This window comes from Notamacropus eugenii, chromosome 3 (assembly GCF_028372415.1).
Source record: "Notamacropus eugenii isolate mMacEug1 chromosome 3, mMacEug1.pri_v2, whole genome shotgun sequence".
Lineage (NCBI taxonomy): Eukaryota > Metazoa > Chordata > Mammalia > Diprotodontia > Macropodidae > Notamacropus > Notamacropus eugenii.
This window is the reverse complement of record NC_092874.1, coordinates 316,624,906-316,643,667: the sequence shown is the minus strand read 5'-3', so window position 1 is coordinate 316,643,667 and position 18,762 is coordinate 316,624,906. Positions and strand designations below refer to the sequence as shown.

Sequence of the window (18,762 nt, the reverse complement as noted above, 5' to 3'; positions counted from 1 at the left end):
ATTTGAACAGGTGAAGATGAGTTTTTTGACATCCAGACCTGGCACTCTATCCACTGCACCATCTACTTGCCCTTAATTTATAATTAATATTTAACTTACAGCCCTTTGCTAAAACAAAAAGTGTCACTATGAATATTTTGCACATATATATCCTTTTCTTCTCTCTTTGATCTCTTTGGGAGGCAGGTCTAGTAGTGGTATCACTGAATCAAAAGATGTTCATAGTTTAATTAATTTTAGATTATAGCTCTAAAATGCTTTCCAGAATGTCTCGATTGGTTCATCAGTAGTGCTTTAGTGTGCCTATTCTCCCACAGGCCTTTCAATAATTGTCATTTTTCCCTTTTTGTCATCTTTTTCCATCCCCTTTCCCTCCATTGATTATCTCCAATTTATCCTGTATCAATCTTGTTCATTATAGTTGTTTCTGTGTTGTCTTTGGTATTAGACTTAACTTTTGAGAACAGAGAATTTTTCTTTTTTGACATTCTTTGTATACCCAAAGCTTAGCACAAGGCCTGACATGTAAAAGGTGATTTATAAATATTTACTATTGACTGCTAGCCTGATGCAAAGGAGTTGGAACACCAGAATTGTTTTAATTTGCATTTCTAATTGGTGATTTGGAACATTTTTTTGTTTGGTTGTTGATCACTTAAATTTCTTCTTTTCATAATTTCCTGTTTATTTCCTTTCACCATTTATCAATTGGGGAATAGCTTTTGTTTATGCATATTTAAATCAGTTCCGCCTATATTTTGGAAATCAGAGTTTTATCAGAAAAACTTGCCGCATATTTTTTCCTAGTTAACTGTTTCCTTTCAAAGTCAAACATCCTTGATTTTCTTTTGAGAAAAGCTTTTCATTTTTATGTCACCAAAATTGTCTGTTTTATTTCCTGTGATCTTCTCTCCATAGTTACAATGCTATATTCTAAGATATTCTTCTTTAGGATCATTTCTATAGTGATTCTGATTGTGGATCCTTCTTTCAGACTGCTTTCTAGTTTTCCTAGTTGTTGTTCAGTCATTTCAGTCATGTCTGACGCTTTGTGTCCTCATTTGGAGTTTTCTTGACAGAGATACTGGAGTGGTTACTTCCTTCTTCAGCTCATTTTACAGATGAAGAAACTGAGGAAAACAAGGTTAAGTGACTTGCCCACAGCTAGTAAGTGTCTGAAGCTGGATTTGAACTCAAATTTTTCTGACTCCAGGCTCAGCACTCTGTCCAGTGCACCACAGACCTACCCAGTTTTCCCAGTAGTTTTTGTCAAAGAGTGAGCCCTTATTTCATTAATTGAGATCTTTGGACTTACCAAGCACTATACTCCATTCTGGATGGTCAATTGTTTCTGGATCTTTTATATATATGTTTCACTGGTTGATTTTCCTATTTTTTTAATTGGCACCAAGTAGTTTTTGTGATTTCTACTTTGTAACATATTTGGAGATCTGATACTGCCAGGCCATCTTCCTTCTGACTCTTTTTTCCATTATTTACTTTGAAATTTCTAATCTCGTGTTTTTCTGTATAAATGTTGCTATTTTTTTTCTCCCTCTGTAATCCTTTAGCAGTTTGATTGGTATGACATCAGATAAGTAGATTTAGGTTGTATTACAATTTTTTTTATATTGGCACAGCCTAATAATAAGCAATTAATCTCTCTAGCCATTTAGCTCTCTTGTAGTTATATTCATGGCAGCTAGGTGGTCCAGTGGATAGAGCACCAATGCAGGAGTCAGGAGGACCTGAGTTCAAATCTCACCTCAGACACTTGACACTCACTAGCTGTGTGACCTTGGGCAAGTCACTTAACCCCAATTGCCTCATCCTTGGTCATCTCCAGTCATCCTGATGAATATCTGGTCACTGGATTCATATGACTCTGGAGGAGAAGTGAGGCTGGTGACCTGCACAGCCCTCCCTCACTCAAAACAAAAGCAAATGCAAGTCATGTCATTATTTCTCTGACGACATGGTCTTCTTCGGCAACAAAGGATGAACACACACAGTTGTATTCATATACATCCTATATGATGCTTGATACATAGGTATCCTATATGAATATAGGTATATATGTGTCCTATATGAATCTTGATAGATTCATTTTCTAGGTATTTGGACTTTTTCATTCTCATTCTTTCTTCAATCATGTCTGACTCTTCATGATCCCCTTTGGGGTTTTCTTGGCAAAAATACAGGAATGATTTGTCATTTTCTTCTCTAGATCATTTTACTCATGAGGAAACTGAGGCAAACAGGGTTAAGTGACTTGCCCAGGGTCACGGCTAGTAAGTGGCAGAGGCCAGATTTAAACTCAGGGTGATGAGTCTTCTCAGCTTTAGGCTTGTCACTCAATCCACTGCACCTAGCTTTCTTTATTCTATCTCTTGCTATTTGTTTCTATTGATCATATACAGAAATGTTTATTTTCTGTCCTGATTTTTTGATGAAGTTACTGTTTCAATTAGTTTTTTAGGTGACTCTGTAACATACCTTTAAGTATATCATGTCATCTACAGCAAGAATTTTGTTTCCTCTTTGATGATATATGTTCCCTTAGTTTTGTTTTTTTTGTATGATTGCGATGGCTAACATTTCTAAAACTGTACCAAATGATCGATGTGATAATGGACAGCTCCTTGATGACCTGTGAATGTATTGATGTGGCTTCCTAGTCACCGAAGGGCAAAACCAAGGCTTCCCCACATGGAACCAAGGCATTTTAGACTTGGTAAATATCCAACTGCCCTGTTTACTGGATGTGGCACAATATAAAAGTGAGGGGAAACCTTATTCATCTAAGTTATTTTCTGCAGTATCCTGTTGAATATCCTTGCTGTCTTATAGCTAAGTAACTTTCCTTTTGTTAACTGTTGAATGTGACAAACGAGTGTCTCATTTCATTCTGAACTGAAACTAAGATGGTTGGTCTGAATTAGGTCAGAGTTATACAGACTTCATCCCAATAATTTTGGCATGTTTTTTAGCCCACCCAATTCTTTAGGACTTAGTCTCCATTTAATTCCTTTTTTCAAAAGACTATTTTTTAAAATAATTTTTACCATAATATGATCAGTAAAGGATATGTTTAGTAGTTCTGCTTTTTTGTATTTGTTTATAAGGTATTTAAAGCCCTGTTGCATGGTCGGTTGTTATAAAGATGCCAAGCACAGCTTAGATATGTGTATACTCTTTTCTGTTTCCATTAAATAATTACCAAAAAGCTGCTTTCTAAAATTCAATTCAAATTGACTTCTTTTTAAATTTATCTTGTTATCTTTGTTTAGATCTAAAAGCAGTTTGTTGAAGTACCTATTACAGTTTTCCTATCTATTCTTCTAGTTAATTAGATTAACTTCTTCCTTTAAGCAATTAGATGTTATGACATTAAGTGCATTTATTAAGTATTGGTACGATTTCATTTTCTGTGGTGGCTTTAAACACATTGTAGTTTTCTTATTTATCGCTGTTATCACGAGTTAACTTTATCTCCTTGTCTTTACTTTCAAACTGTTGTCATGTCTGAGCCTGTGATAGCTATCCTTGCTTTTTTAAGTTCATCTAAACATCAAATCTATTCCAGTTCATTTTTAACTCTGTCAATTTTTATTTTAAATTCATTTCTTGTTAATAACATGTTGGATTCTGCTTTCTAATCCTTTTTAGTGAATTCTTCCCATTCCAGATTATGGTTATGATTGTTAATTTCCCTCCATTTTTTCTCTGATCAACATATGATCAACAACAGTCATCAGTAATTAATTCCATTCCACATCGCCACCATCATTACATTCATTCACTGTTACTGATTCTTACCTTTTCTTTCCTTAACCTTCTTCTTTTCTTAATCTCCCACTTATATTTTTTTCTTTATGAACCACCCTCCAAAGTTGAAATTTCTTTTGCTTGTAACTATTCCCTCACAGACTCTTTCCCTTTCCTTTGTCTGTTTAATGTACTTCTACACTAAACTCTGTGTGTGTGTGTGTGTGTGTGTGTGTGTGTGTATGTGTGTGTGTTCAACCCTCTTTTGTCTGGTTCAGATAAGAGTGAGATTTATGTGACACCTACTCTCTTCACTCCTGCCTCTATTTTTACACAGTCTCTAATAATCCCAATTAGGAACAATAGTTCAATCCATTCCCTTCTTTCTCATTTCTTCCCTTGGATATTCCTTTCCATTAATCTTTCCTCTTAAAAGCATCAAAACAGAACAAAACCGTAGTCCCTCTGTTTCCTTTATTTAACACACTTTTTGACTCATAAAGACATTAGGATACTGAAGAGGGTCTTCTTTATTATAACACAAGCATTTCATCATTGTTTAATCACTTCAAATTGCTCAAATGTATTTACCTCTCCAGGTTACTTTTTCCCTCTTTGGTTGCATTTCAAGCATTTCAGATCTTTAAAAAAAAATCATGAATGTTTGAAAGCTGTCTATTCCATTAAAGATCCTTTTTAAAAATGGCATTTTAACATTATACTCAATCTTACAGGGTATACTATTCTTGGGGGGTGAGACTTTATCTTTTGCCTTCTGCAATATTGTATTCTAAGATTTTCTCCTGTAGGATAATTTCTATAGTCTTGTGTGATTCTGATTGTGGTTCTTAAGTACTCCAATGCTTTCTGTCTGTTTGTATAGATTTTACTTTGAACTAGAAAATCCAGATTTTAAGTACATGATTTATATATAAATGGTGGTTTCACAAGCAAATTAGGGGAGCATGGGATAGTTTATCTGTCAGTTTTGAACTTTAGATAAGGGAAGAAATGACCACACAAATAAAGAGAGCATTGTGGAGTGTAAAATGAATAATTTTGATTACATTAACTTAACAAGATTTTGTACAAACAAAACTCAAAGCACCCAAAATGAGAAGAAAAGCAGAAAAATGGGGGAGATTTTTTTGTAGAAAGTTTCTCTGATAAAGGCCTCATGTATCAAATATATAGAGAACTGTCAAACATGTAAGAATATGCGTCATTCCCCAATTATTAAATAGTCAAAGGATATGAACAGACTGTTTTCAGATGAAGAAATCAAAGCTATCTATAGTCCTGTGAAAAATGCTCTAAATCATTGTTGATTAGAGAAATGCAGATTAAAACATCTCTGAGGTACCATCTCACTTTTATCAGATTGACTAATATAACATAAAAGGAAAATGACAAATGTTGGAAAGGATATGGAAAACTGAAACACTAATGCATTGTTGATGGGACTGTGAACTGATCCAAACCATTCTAGAGAACAATTTGGAACTATGCCCAAAAGGCTATAAAATTGTGAATAGTCTTTTGACCCAGCAATAGTACTACTAGGTCTGAATCCCAAAGAGACAAAAAAAAAGGGAAAAAGGACTTATATGTACACAAATATTTATAGCAACTCTTTTGGTGGTAGCAAAGAATGGAAACTTTAGAGGTTGCCCACCAATTGAGGATTGGCTAAACAAGTTGTGGTACATGATTGTGATGGAATATCATTGTGCTATAAGAAAGGATGAGCAGGATGCTTTCAGGAGAACCTGGAAGAACTTACATGAACTGATGCAAAGTGAAATGAGCAGAGCCAGGAGAACGTTGTACACAGTAACAGCAATATTGTACAATGATCATTTGTCAGTGAATAACTTAGCTATTCTCAACAATACAAATGATGATCCAAGACATTTTCAAGAACTCATGATGAAAAATGCTACCCTACCTCCAGAGGAAAAAAACTGATGGAGTCTGAGTGCAGATCCAATCATACTTTTTTTTTACTTTCTTTTTTGGTGTGTTTTCTTTCATAACATAACTAATATGGAAATATATTTTGCATGACTAAACATGTATAACCTACATAAAAAAATTGCTGGCTTTCTCAATTGAGGGAAGGGAAGGGAGGGAGACAATTTGGAACTCAAAATTTGTAAAAACTGAAAGTTAAAAATTGGATGTTATTGGAAAAATTAAATATATTTTTAAAATCCAGATTTTAGACAAAAAAGGGTTGGTTTTTTTTAACTATATGAGTTTTCATTTTTGGTGATTTTTTAAAAAAGAAAGTGATTGGTGTGTTCTTTCTATTTTCATTTTAAAATCAGGATAGTTTTTATTTGTTACTTCTTGAAATATAACAGGTTTTGTTTTAAATTTGGTCATGGCTTTTTGGGATTCTGATGATTTTTAAATTACCTTCCCTTGATCTATTTTCTGTTAGTTGTAATTGATAGTAAATGCCTTGCATTTCCTCCTGTAGTTTCAATTTTTCAAAATTTTGTTCTAACGTTTCTATTTGTCTCATGGAATCATTTAGCTCTGTTTGCTCTATTCTGATTTGAGTGAGATTTTCTACCTTCTGTTCTAAACTATTCTCCTTTCATTTTTTTCTCTCTGGAGCATTTACTTAGTATACAATTTCATATTCTCTTGTTCAGTTTTGTCCAAGTACTCTTGAAATTTTTGTGACTAAGACAGTTTTTTCTTAGAGGCTTTACCTACAGCTCTTGTGGACTTATTCTCTTCTAAGTTAACTTCCTGTCTCTTTAATTCATAATATTTTTTTCCACATAGACTTTAGTGCCTTCTTCTGTTTATTCGTATCTCCCTCCTTAATTTCTAATTTGAAACTTTGTGTCAGGACCAGGTTCTACCTACTCACTCATTCTTAGGGTAGTTGGACCTTGTTTGGTTTTTATCTTTATTTTCTAGGTTCCTTTTGCTGGCTTCCATCTCCCCTAGAATTTCAGTGCTCAAAGTGTTGTCAGGTTTTAGGTCCTTGAATTTTTCTGGATCAGATCACTGTAGTCTAATTTAGAGTCCTCTGAAGCATCTCAGGTAATAGTACTGTGGATTTCTATCTCCTTTGGAGCATCCTAGTAAGACTTCTACCAGCCCTCTAGTCCCCATCCATGCATTTGATCTGTGGGTTTCTGAACTCTCTTCCCCAAAACTCTCTCTGAGCAGTCCAGGCTCCCCACAAAACAGATAACTACAGAATTCTGGATTGTTCCCCTGGATTGTTCACTCAGGCTTCCCTGGCAGGATCTCTCACTCAGCACTTATTAGTTTCTAGATTGCTTTTTTGTATAGTGCTGGCCTGGACAAAAACACATGTTATTTCTGTTTGAATTTCTGTATTATTTGATCTCATGCCCTTTTTAGATCTTTGCTGGATTTTGTCTGTGTGTGTGTGTGTGTGTGTGTGTGTGTGTGTGTGTGTGTATGCCCCCAGAGAAAGAACTGATGGTGCCTGTGTACTATTTCTTTCTTTCTTTTGTTTGAATTTTCTTCCCCAAAATGATTAATATGGAAATATTTTACATGATTGCACATGTATGACATGTATCAGATTGCTTACCCTCTGAGGGAAGGGGAAAGGGAGGGAAAGAGGGATAGAATTTAGAACTCAAAACTTAAAAAAGAATGTTAAAAATTGGTTTTTATGTGTAAATGGAAGAAAAAAATGATAATTCAAAAATATGTAAAGGGCTTTGCAAACCTTAAAAATATTGTATAAATGCTAACAATAGCTAATTCATTAATTCATTAAATTCTTCCCCAATAGGGAAAAAAAGAAAAGAAATTGGCACAGAGAGTCAGGTCTTCTCAACCCAAGTCAAGCTGAGGATTGAGGGAATTATCCATTCAGTACAGATGTACAATGCGGGTCTGGCCAATAGACCCCCCACCCCCCCCCCACCCCGTACCCCCTACAGTCTTCAGGGAATGCATAGCATGCTCTGCCTGATATCAACCCATATGAAAGACTCAACCAGGATTGCTGCCACAACTTGCTGGCCAGACACTGGAATGTCCAGTTTTAGACTTACTTGCTGCTTTTATAAAGCAGATCCATTGGTTATGACAGGGCCTACATTAATTTAATGACTCTGGTGGATTGATTGATTCAGTTGATATGTTCTCACCCAATAAAGGTATCAGGGTATAGCATTTTGTTTAGTTACTTTAAATAGGACTTTAAACAGGATTGGCTGATTGAGAGAGTCCACTATCACTCTTTTTCTTGAACAGGATTGACTGACTGAGAGTCCACTATCACTCTTTATCTTGACCTGAGTAATTTTTCCTGACGTATCTGGCTGCTTGCCACAGTTTTCTTTTACATTGGTTGCTGAGACCTTGGCCACAGAGAAAACTGGAATCTTACAGAAAGATAGAAATGGAATTTGAATTTAAACCACGTCTTGGGATTTCCAAGCCATACTGCACTACTATTTTTACTTTGGTCTACCGTATGACATTACCTTCTCCTTGGCCTTCTAGTTTGGACAGTACTCATTCTTTAACATTTAAGCAATGTTTTTCTTTCTTTAGGAACCACAGAATGTCATTTTGTTTGCTTATTTCCCACAGCTTATCAGGACAGTGCAGTGGACTATAAAAGCCTGGTGCATGATGTTAAGGCAGGCTTCCCCTTCAGGTATCTCCCACCAAACCATTCAACCATGAGAGTCAATGATGATCATTGCTTCCTTATTTTTCTCTCTTATTTCATTTAATTTCTAGAGGGTTTTCTTATAGCCACATAGATTCAGAGCAGTAAGGGCTTTGGAGGTCATCTCATCCAACCTATTCATTTTACATAAGAGGAAACCAAGGCTGAGAAGACTGAAGTTGCCCTGAGTCACATAGGTAGTTAGTATCTTAAGGCAAAATTTGAATTCAAGTCTTAATGACTGCAAGGCCAGTACACTATGTACAACATCAGACTACCTTTCTAAGAGAGATATCATAGTACAATAGACAGAGTGATGGATTTGGAATCGGAGGAAATGGGTTTATGTTTCAGCTCTGCTGCTTATTACTTGTGCAATTGCTGCCAGATCACCTCATTAGACTCTGAGATTCTTGAGAGCAGGGGCCACAGTTATCCCTTCTACATCAAGGGGGTTAGGGGTACAGTGGCATCCCTGCCATCTGAAAAATGCGTGTAAAATTTTTTTGGCCCTCCCTTTGTACCAGTGAAGTCTGATTTATTATGGTATTAAAAGATAAAATATATTGATATTATCCAGTACTATACATATATTTTATGCATTTCTGAGTTTCTCAACGTTTTCTGTGTCATCCGCTGGCCTTCACCTGTCATCTATGGCTTCTACAAAACTTCTCCAAAGTTCCTGTTTAATTTCTTATGCCGACCTGCAATATATCAAAACTGCAGTGGGGAAAGTCGTGATGTGTGGAAAGGATAACTGTATTGGGTGCTTGCCCTTTTTTTGTATCCAGCATTTTTCACAGTACCTGGCACTGGGTAGTGCAGTGGATAGAGTGGTGGGCTTGGGATCAGGAAGACTCAACTTGCTGAGTTCAAATCTGGCTTCAGACACTTACTAACTGACTGACTCTGGGCAAGTCACTCAACTTTGTTAGCCTCAGTTTCCTCATCTGTAAAATGAGCTGGAGAAGGAAATAGAAAACTGCTCCAGTATCTTTGCCAAGAAAACCTCAAACGGGGTCACAAAGAGTCAGACATGACTGAAGTGACTGAACAACAATTGCTACATGGAAGGTAATAAATGCTAGTTGTCTAGTTTCATTACTTTAGCCAGGGTAAGGAACCTGTAGCCTTGAGGTCACCTTCTAGGTCCTCAGGTACAGCTTTTTGACTGAGTTTTATAGAACAAATTCTTTTATTAGGGAGTTTGTACTTTGAAACTTGGATTCCATCAAAGAGCTGCACTTGAGGACCTAGAGGGTTCCATGTAGCCTCGAGGCCACAGATTCCCCACCCTTGCAAGGCTTTAGTTCCTTATACCAAAGGAGAGGAAGTTAAACTAGATGCCCTCTAAGTTCCCTTTCAGCTCTAAATCTCTGACCCTCTCTATAATACTTTCCTTAAAAAGAGCTCTGTCTTCCCATTCCATGAGAAGCATGATAAGTAGGTATTGATAAGTGTCCATAAATTCAGTCTTCTATTTCCATTGATTGAGGAGCCCAGTGACCTGACAGAAAGACAGTTTGCCATGGCAATTAGCAGGGCATGTGTTCAGGAAAACGATGAAGGATGGTAGTTCTGCTGGGAATCACAAGAACACAAGGGTGTGTGCCAGTGACATCCAGTACTTCTGTGTTTCTGTCACCTAAGTCTTCTTCAGCCTCAGTCTCTAAAATGAGTGAGTTGGACTAGACAGCCTCTGAGGTTCCTTCTCATTTTAGATATATGTGATCCTACATATTGAGGGTTTATAACCTTTTTTGAGTATCGTAGACCTTCAGAATAATGTTTTCAATGAGTCAAATAAAACACAAAATTATAAAGGAAACCAATTATAATGAAATAGTTCTCAATTTTTAAAAAAAATTTGCATTAACATTTTCTTGCTAAAATTCTTAAGCATGGACAGTCAATCAATTAATCAAACCCAGATCTGTAGTAGTACTTTTTTTTAAGTTAAAATTAACAAGTTAAGAACTACTGCTCTCTACATGTATACCCTCTTGTCTTCTCTAGCAGATTGTCCTTTCAATCAATGTCTGTCTGTCTCTCTGATTCTTTTCTCTTCTCTTTTCTTCTCTTCCATCCCCCCCTCCCTGTCCTCTCCTCTCCTCTCCTTTCTCTTTTCCCCTCTTCTCCTATTCCTTCCTCTCCCCTCCCCTTCTTTTCCCTCCTGCCCTTCCCTCCCTTTTCCTATCCCCTTCTCTCCTTTTCTCTCCTCCTCTCCCCTCCCCTCCCTTCTCCTCTCCTTTTCTCCTCTAGCCTCTTCAGCATTTGACATAGTTGACCACCCTCTCCTTGGACACTCCCTTCTCTAGCTTTTCATTCCACTCTTTTGCTTCTCTTCCCCTGAGCTGAGAAGCTCCTCCTTTTCAGTGTCCTATACTCATTTATCCTCCACATAACAACTCCCTCACCCAGCTGTGGATGTCTCTCTAAGGTTCTGTCCTCTCTCTACAGACTCTCTTGGTGATCTCACCAACTGCCACAGATTCAACTATCCTCACAATTCCCAGATCTGTTAACTGGCCTGGGCATCTCTCCTGAGTTCTAATCCTGCACCAGCAACTGCCTGCTGGACATTTCAAGCTGGATGTATGTCTTGGAGGCATCCTAAACTCAAGCGCAAAACCGTTTTCTCTATTTCCCCCCAAACTTACCCCTCTTCTGTGTTTCCCTATTTGCATCAGGAGCACAACCCTCCTTTTGGTCATGCAGGTTCACAATCCTGATGCTTTCATCGACTCCTCACTCTTACTCACCATCCTTTGTTGTTGTTAAGTAATTTTTCAGATGTGTCTGACACTCTGTGACCCCATTTGGGATATTCTTACAAAGATATTAGTTTGCCATTTCCTTCTCCAGCTCATTTTACAGATGAGGAAACTGAGGCAAACAGGGTGAAATGACTTGCCCAGGGTCACACAGCTAGTAAGTATCTGAGGGCAGATTTGAACTCATGAAGATGAGTCTTCCTGACTTCATGTCCAGTGCTCTATCCACTGTGCCACCTAGCTGCCCTTCAGATTATCATGAATATACTTGTTTGGATATAAACCATCAACCTTCAGGAGAATGTATGTTTCCTGAAGACAGGAGCTGATATTACTGTATCATCATTCATCTAGTTAGTTGTTAAATCTTCTATCTCTGCAACACCTTTCAAATCTGTCCCTTCCTCTGTACTCCTTCAGCCACTCACTACTTCAGACCTTTATCATCTCTTGATGCAACAGCCTTCGAATTTATTTCCTTGCTTAAATTTCTCCTCTCCAGTGTATCCTCCATACAGCTCCTCAAATAATGTTCCTATACTAGGGTCTGACCACGTCTGCTCCCCTAATACCTTCAGGATAAACTACAAACTGGTCTGGTATTTGAAGTCTTTCACAATCTGGCTCCATCCTACCTTTTCAGGCTCATTACGCAATACTCCCTTTCACCCACTTTTCAGTGCAGCCAAACTGGCCTTGTTGAGATTCTTTACACACGGCACTCCGTCTCCAGAATGTGCTGCTGCCTTACATCTATGCCTTCGAATCTCGTTTGCTGCAAAGCTCATTTCAGATGCCTAGAAGAGCCCTTTCTTGACCCTTCCCAAATTGCCTCGTATTTTTTTGTATAGATTTTATAGAAATTTTTGAATTCATATTGTCTACTCTCTCTCTCTCTGTATGTATGCATGTGTGTATATAGCTAGCATCTGTATGACACTTTAAGGTTTGCAAAATGCTTTAAAATTATCATCACAACAACCTTGGGGAGCTATTATTGTCCTTTTTTTTTTTAACAGATGAGAAAACTTAAGGCCCAGATACAGAAAGTGACTTGCCTCGGGTCTGATAGCTAGCAAATTTCTGTGACTGAACTTGAACTCAGGTTATCATGGCTTCACTTTACCACCCAGCTGCCACTTCAAGTCAATGTAGGCTCTTTGCGGGCAAGGACTGGCTCATTTTTACATTTGTACCCCCAGTACCTACAAAATAAGAGGTACTTGATAAATGCTGATTTGTTGGTTATTCCAGTCTGGCCCATCTTCTGTGATATTATCAGTCTTTAACTCTTTAACATTTTCTTTAAAAAAACAAATGGGATAGCTGGGTGGTATAGCGAATAGAGCACCAGCCCTGGAATCAGGAGGACCTGAGTTCAAATCCAGTCTCAGACACTTGAAACTTATTAGCTATGTGACTTGACCTTGAGCAAGTCACTTAACCCCAAATACCTTGCCTTCCCCCTCAAAAGCAATCTTTTGGGCGAAGCAGGGAGTACAGTGGATAGAGTAGTAGCCCAGGAGTCAGGAGGACCTGAATTGAAACATCACTTACTAGCTGAGTGACCAATTAACTTAACTCCAATTGCCTCAAACTAAAAATCTTTTGAAAACTTCTAGGAATATCAGAGGTCATCTGCTTTAGTTGTCTTCTCATGTTGCTTTCAAAAAGGAAAGCTCTGTTTACAGTGCTGTCATATTATATCCCTTGTACTTTATTCTGTCTTTGTTTTCAAATAATCTTGATATTTTTCCTTGCATTCATTCAGATATGAAGTGCTCTCCCTTTCTCCTTATCTGACCTTACTTCTCTCTTTCACTGCACCTAACATATTGAAACCCTCAATTTCTAAACTTAAAATTACACTGTCATCTATATTTATTGCTTCCCCCTCAAAAATCTCATTCTTCCTTGTTATACCTGGGCACATAAGTGGCTTAATAGAGAGTGAGACCATTCTGGAATCATGGAGACAGTCAGATACTAGCTGTGCTACCTTGTACACAAAACCTCTCTCTCAGTCTGTTTCCTCATCTGTAAAATGGAGTCATTAATAGCATCTTCTTCACAGAATTATGGTAAAATAATAAATAAGATTTGTTAAGCACTTTGCAAACCTTAAAGCTTTCTATAAATATTAGTACTTATTTAATAATGGTATTATTAATATAATAATGTACACAATTAAATTATTAATAATAAAGTAAAACTATCTATGGCATGGAAGTTTTCTTTTTAACTCTTCCATTGGATTTACATATTTTAAAGTTAAAACCACCAGAAATTTTGAATAAATGGGGTTTATGAGTGTTAAAATGATCTGTCTTTCTTTTCCATGTATCATTTAAAGGACCATTACAGTAACTTCCTGGCTGATCTTTCTGTCTTGAACATTTCCCCTTTCCAATTTACCTTTCACACAGTATATCACAAAGTGATACCTTAAGCACAGATCTGACCCTATTATTCCCCTTCTCAAGAAACTTCAGGGTCTCCCTTTCATTTCCAGGATCAAATATAAACTTCTGGCATTTCAAACCATTTAGAGTCTGGCTCCAGCCTACCTTTCCAGGCTTAATGAATATCTTTCCACTTCACATACTCTGTAGTAACCAAACTCACCTACTTGTGGTTCCCAATCTTCCATCACCATGCCTCTGCACAGGCTGACCCCCATACCTAGAATATACTCCTTCACAATCTTAGGCACAATCTTTTGCTACTTGTCTTCAAAGTTCATTTCCAATGCCCCCTATTATACCATGCCCTTCCTGCTCCCCCAATTGTTAGTGTTCTCCACCAAAATAGTTTTTGTTTATTTTTACTTTGTGTAGGTATTTGCATTTACCTTCCTGGGTGCATGTTGTTTCTCCTCCCAACAGAATGTAAGCACCCTGAGGGCAGAAACCATTGTTTAATTTTTGTCTCTGTATCCCCAGAATCTTGCACAGTGACATTCATGCACATACTAGGAACTCAATAAATGTTTGTTGCCCTCTTTCCCTTTGCAGAGGGCCTTTTTTGCTGGAATCATTTCTGTTTTCTGTTCCGTAGAACAATTTGTCTTCATATTGGAGAGGGAAAATAAACACATTAAAAAATGCTTACATGGAATTATTACATAACAGGTCTAAGTGGAAGAAGTGTCTACTTCTCTGTGAATCATCAGGACCAAGGACAGGCTACAAGGCATCTTATATTATCTAATGCTATTGGGACACATATCTGTCTGTAAAGTCCCATCTCCACTGATAAAGTGTGTGACTGACTTATCACTAGGCCCTCCTTGACAGATGTGACTCCATGTTTGATCACTAACTGACTTACCTTTATGCTGGGAATTTCCTCTGTAGCCAATAACTGTCCATACATTTAGGGACAAGGATGCACAAGTAGCCAACTTTTAACTTAGCAAACTTTATCTACTCTAGATACACAAATTTAGCAAACTTTCCTAGTCATAATACTCATATTTACTATCTTGGTAAGGGAGACGGGGAGGGAAAGGGTACAAACCAGACTACTCATTGATTGCCCCAAGATCCTCCTCCTATTCAGTCCCTGTAAAGGGTATTTTGGTTTTGAAAGCAAGTTGTAATGATGGTAAGTGGAGTGATAGAGGAGTTTATTGACACACTCTTTTTCAGTAGCAACAGCAGTATTGATTTGATTATGGTTTCACAACTGGAAAGTGTATGGGAAGGGAGAGCAAAGTAAGGCATTGCTGGAGCTAATCTAACCTGAAATAGTGGACCATATGAGGTACTCATCAATAAGGACAGTGGGGTGGGAATTCTGGAATTGAAAGGAAATTAGGTACTATACTTGTCAGGACCATAAGTACATTATATCTTTATGCCTTCTTATGTCATTTAACACCATAGAGTTAAATAGCTCCTTGTGATGTCTGGGAGAAACCAAGAGCTATCTATGGTTTTGATCCTTGTCTACAGCTAGGGCCAAATGCAATGTTTTCAATGCCTCTGTGAACACTCCGGTCCTTGTTGACTATTTTAATACCTTCTTCAGACTAGTGACTTTTGGCTATTGCTGCAAAGCAAGTGGTAGAAATGTTTTCCCAAAGCACCATCCCACTGTAACATCTGGTGACCCTGCTTTTCCTTTCCCTTCTATTTTTCTCTCCTTCCCACTCCCCTAATTTAAAAGAAAAACAAAATCCTTGTAACAATTATGCATAATAAAGGAAAATACATTCCAACGTTATCCATCTCCAAAACTGCACGTCTCATTCTGTATCTTGAACCACTGATTTCTTTCAGGAGGTAGGTAGCATAGATCATAATAAGTTCTCTGGAATCATGGCTGGTCCTTGATTAAGTCTTTTTCTCAAGGTATCTGTCTTTATAAATGTGATTATCATATAAATTGTTCCCTTTGTTCTCCTCATTTCACTCTGCATCAATTCATCCAAGTATTCACAGGTTTCTCGTTATCCCTTTTGTCATTTATGATGGTTCAAAAGTATTCCATTATTTTCATATACCATAATTTGTTCCACCAGTCCCCATTTGTAAGGCATTTTATATATATATGCATGTATATATATATATATATATATATATATATATATATATATAATATAATTTTATTTGAGCCTTACAATAACCCTGTGTATTACATGTTATTATGTTCCCTATTTTACAGATGAGGAAACTGAGACTGAGAAAAGTTATTTGCCCAGGTGTCTGAGGCAGATTTGAAACTCAAGACTTTCTGACTCCAAGTCCAGTACTCAATCTATCATACCACCAAGCTGTCTAGATGTGTCCTATTCTTGGACTCATTTGAAGCATGGCATGATCACTGTGTCTCTAGAAGTGGAGGATTTCATTAATAAGTGACGTTTATAAAGAGCATAAGCTTAGCTACCATTCTATCTACCACTAGAGGGAGCAGTCAAAGGAGATATGGGAAATGGGTTACATTTATATACCTTGAGAATTTGGCACAAGTAATTTTTAAAAACTATAACTTGTTTTCCTAATTAAGGAGCACTTCAGTACCTGTGAAGTAGGCTGTAATCACAGAAGATGTTTAGGAATTTCCTATTTTGATGCCTCTGAATACCTCTGATATACAAAACTCAACTTATAGAGACAAGTGTCTAAGTCTCTGAGTTACAGAGCAGGTGCCATATGCTGAGTCAAGGGGATTACCCCCACTGGGTGTGCTTAATATCAAGGAAATCATGTCTAATCAAAAAAAAATTGTGGGAGAAGGGAACTAATATCTAGGGGAGGATTGGGTTAGGATAGATTTCCCATAGCCATGTGTGCCTGAGCTAAATTTTGAAGAATGCTGGGGATTCTAGAAGATGGAGGTGAAGAATGAATGCATTCTGGGCACAGAAGACAGTTTGTGCAAAAGGACAGAAATAAGAGATAGAACATATCATGCTTGCAGTTCAGTTCAGTCAACACCTACTATGTGCGAAGGCATAATACCAGGTTCTAGAAATGCAAAGATGAAAAAAATGACATAGTCTGTGCCCTCAGGGAGCCTAGAATATGGTGGGAGAGCTATGAAGGATGAGAGAAATACAAAAATATTAATTAAATAAGTGCATGCAGAGAAGAAGACCTGAAAGTGGGAAGCTTGGTCTTTTCATCTCGCTATTGAATCTCCCAAGAAAAGTAACAATACTCCTCATCTTCCTCCCATGAACCCATCCTCACTGTCCACCTTGAACTGACTTTCCTCTTCAGCTTATCCCTTTTCTATTCACTCGTTCATGACAACAAATGAGAAATGAATAAAAGAACGAACATCAACACAGACTACCACCATTTCCTAATGAAGTTTAACCAATAAATCACAATGGGGGAGGGGAACAACCCTAAGAAACTACATTGGCCAGAAAGTGCTTGATCTCTTTGCCAAGTGGAGAAAGAGAGATGGCTGGGAAAAACAATGCTAGTTCAAAATATAGTCTTTCTTAGAAAGTCTTAATGGAGAAAGGCAATAGTGGTTTATGAGCAGCATTGCCTTAAAAACAAATAAGAAACAATGGAAAAAAGGAAAAGATTGGTGAAAGACTGAACTGTTTTATCCTCAGGAAATTGAAAGATGAAACTGGAAGGATGACAAGGAACAGAAAAAAGCTGGAAAAGATCTGTAAACATTTCTATAATAATGTCTTTTCTCCATCAATAAAAGTAGATCCATCGCAGTTGGACTCTAACAGCTCATTCCTTAGAAGAGGAAGTAGAAATGGCACCAAAGAAAACAAGATGGGGAAAGCTGCTAGTCTTGCAGAGGATGTAATTTTGAGGGTGTTGAAAGATTAATTTTCAAGATGTTTGAAAGATGGGAGAATGATAAATGCTTAGAAGCACCCTCTAAGGTCCATGTCAGCGGTATATCTATAGTATCATGAACCTGTAAACATTATCTGTCTTTGTGTTCATCAAATAACCTTTTTCTTTAAATTGCTACTGGCAATTGACAGAGCAGTCACTGTGCTTATTAACTCTTGGCAACCAATCATCTCTGGAGTGATTAGCCTGGGATTCTTCTACTGCTGAACATTTTCTTCAAGTCTAAGGAATGCAGATTGGATTGAAAGCATATGCCTTTCAATTACTAAACCACATGGATGAGAATATATACCAGAGATGAAGAGAGAGGCCAGGAAACACATGTATATACTGTTATTTGTTTTCTAGGTGTGGCAATAACCCTTCCAGCGCTTAATCTGATCTCAATATAAAAATTACATTGATATGTTCTTACTTCTTCACATTACAAACATTTTTGGGGACATGTTGTTGTTTAGTCATACCCAACTCTTCATGACCCCATGGGCTTGCCAGGCCTTTGGGGATATAGTGCTATATAAACACTTTGAAATACTTAGATAAGTATTCAAAGCATTAAAAAAAAAAAACAAAAAACAGTACGTCAGTGCCTTGTAGCTAGGCTCTTTTGAGGAAAAGAGGCTTATGAGATAAAATTCAGTTACTTTTAGTCTGGAAAAGTCACTCATTTGTCACTTTGGACTTCTCTTTGGAATTGTGACCCAGCTTAGGGCCACAAAACTTTTATCAGAGGTGGGGAAAAGATAACCTATAGGTTGGTAGTAAGGTATCTTGCCCAACCTCATTGGCTAAATGTATGGGAACCCATCCCCTATAACTGTTTGATATAGGCAGTTGAAATGGCACTACAAAACCATAATAGATTGCTATCTTCACATCAAAATGCTATCCAGGTGGCTTAGTTCCTCTCCTTCATCCTCACCTTCAAACCAAAATATAACGTAGTAACTGCCTCCCTTGTTCTAAAATATTGATAGTAATGGTGAAGAGTTACTCTAATAGTATAGGTAGTCCCAAGGTAATAACTGACTTTGAAATGTGGAATGCTCTTTTCCCTCAGAATCCAAGTTCTAATGCTGTTTCGTTTCCAGGGATATCCCATACCAGCCCATTTAAACTATAATGTAACTGAACTATAACTTCAAAGAACATAGGCCAACTGTTACATACTCGCTGGACAGCTCACCTAAGT

At 37.3% G+C, this 18,762-nt stretch overlaps 1 protein-coding gene and 1 long non-coding RNA gene across 11 annotated transcripts in view; one reads left to right on the top strand and one right to left on the bottom strand.

Annotated features, from left to right (window-relative positions):
* Positions 1-10,553, bottom strand: part of LOC140496682 (uncharacterized) — a 29,679-nt gene extending 19,126 nt beyond the window's left edge. For all 4 annotated transcript variants that reach the window (XR_011964370.1, XR_011964368.1, XR_011964369.1 and 1 more), the window contains exon 1: positions 10,455-10,553. This is a non-coding gene — a long non-coding RNA (uncharacterized lncRNA). The remainder of the gene's footprint in view (positions 1-10,454) is intronic.
* FRMPD1 (FERM and PDZ domain containing 1) overlaps positions 1-18,762 on the top strand; it is a 224,057-nt gene that overhangs the window by 130,686 nt on the left and 74,609 nt on the right. The window contains exon 1 of one of the 7 annotated variants that reach the window (XM_072596760.1): positions 10,539-11,050. The exons of 5 other annotated variants lie outside the window; for them this stretch is intronic. The gene's annotated coding sequence lies outside the window, so the exon portion shown is untranslated. Of the gene's footprint in view, positions 1-10,538; positions 11,051-15,861; positions 18,761-18,762 lie in introns of those variants that run through there. One more of the 7 variants, XM_072596762.1, reaches the window with a different exon arrangement.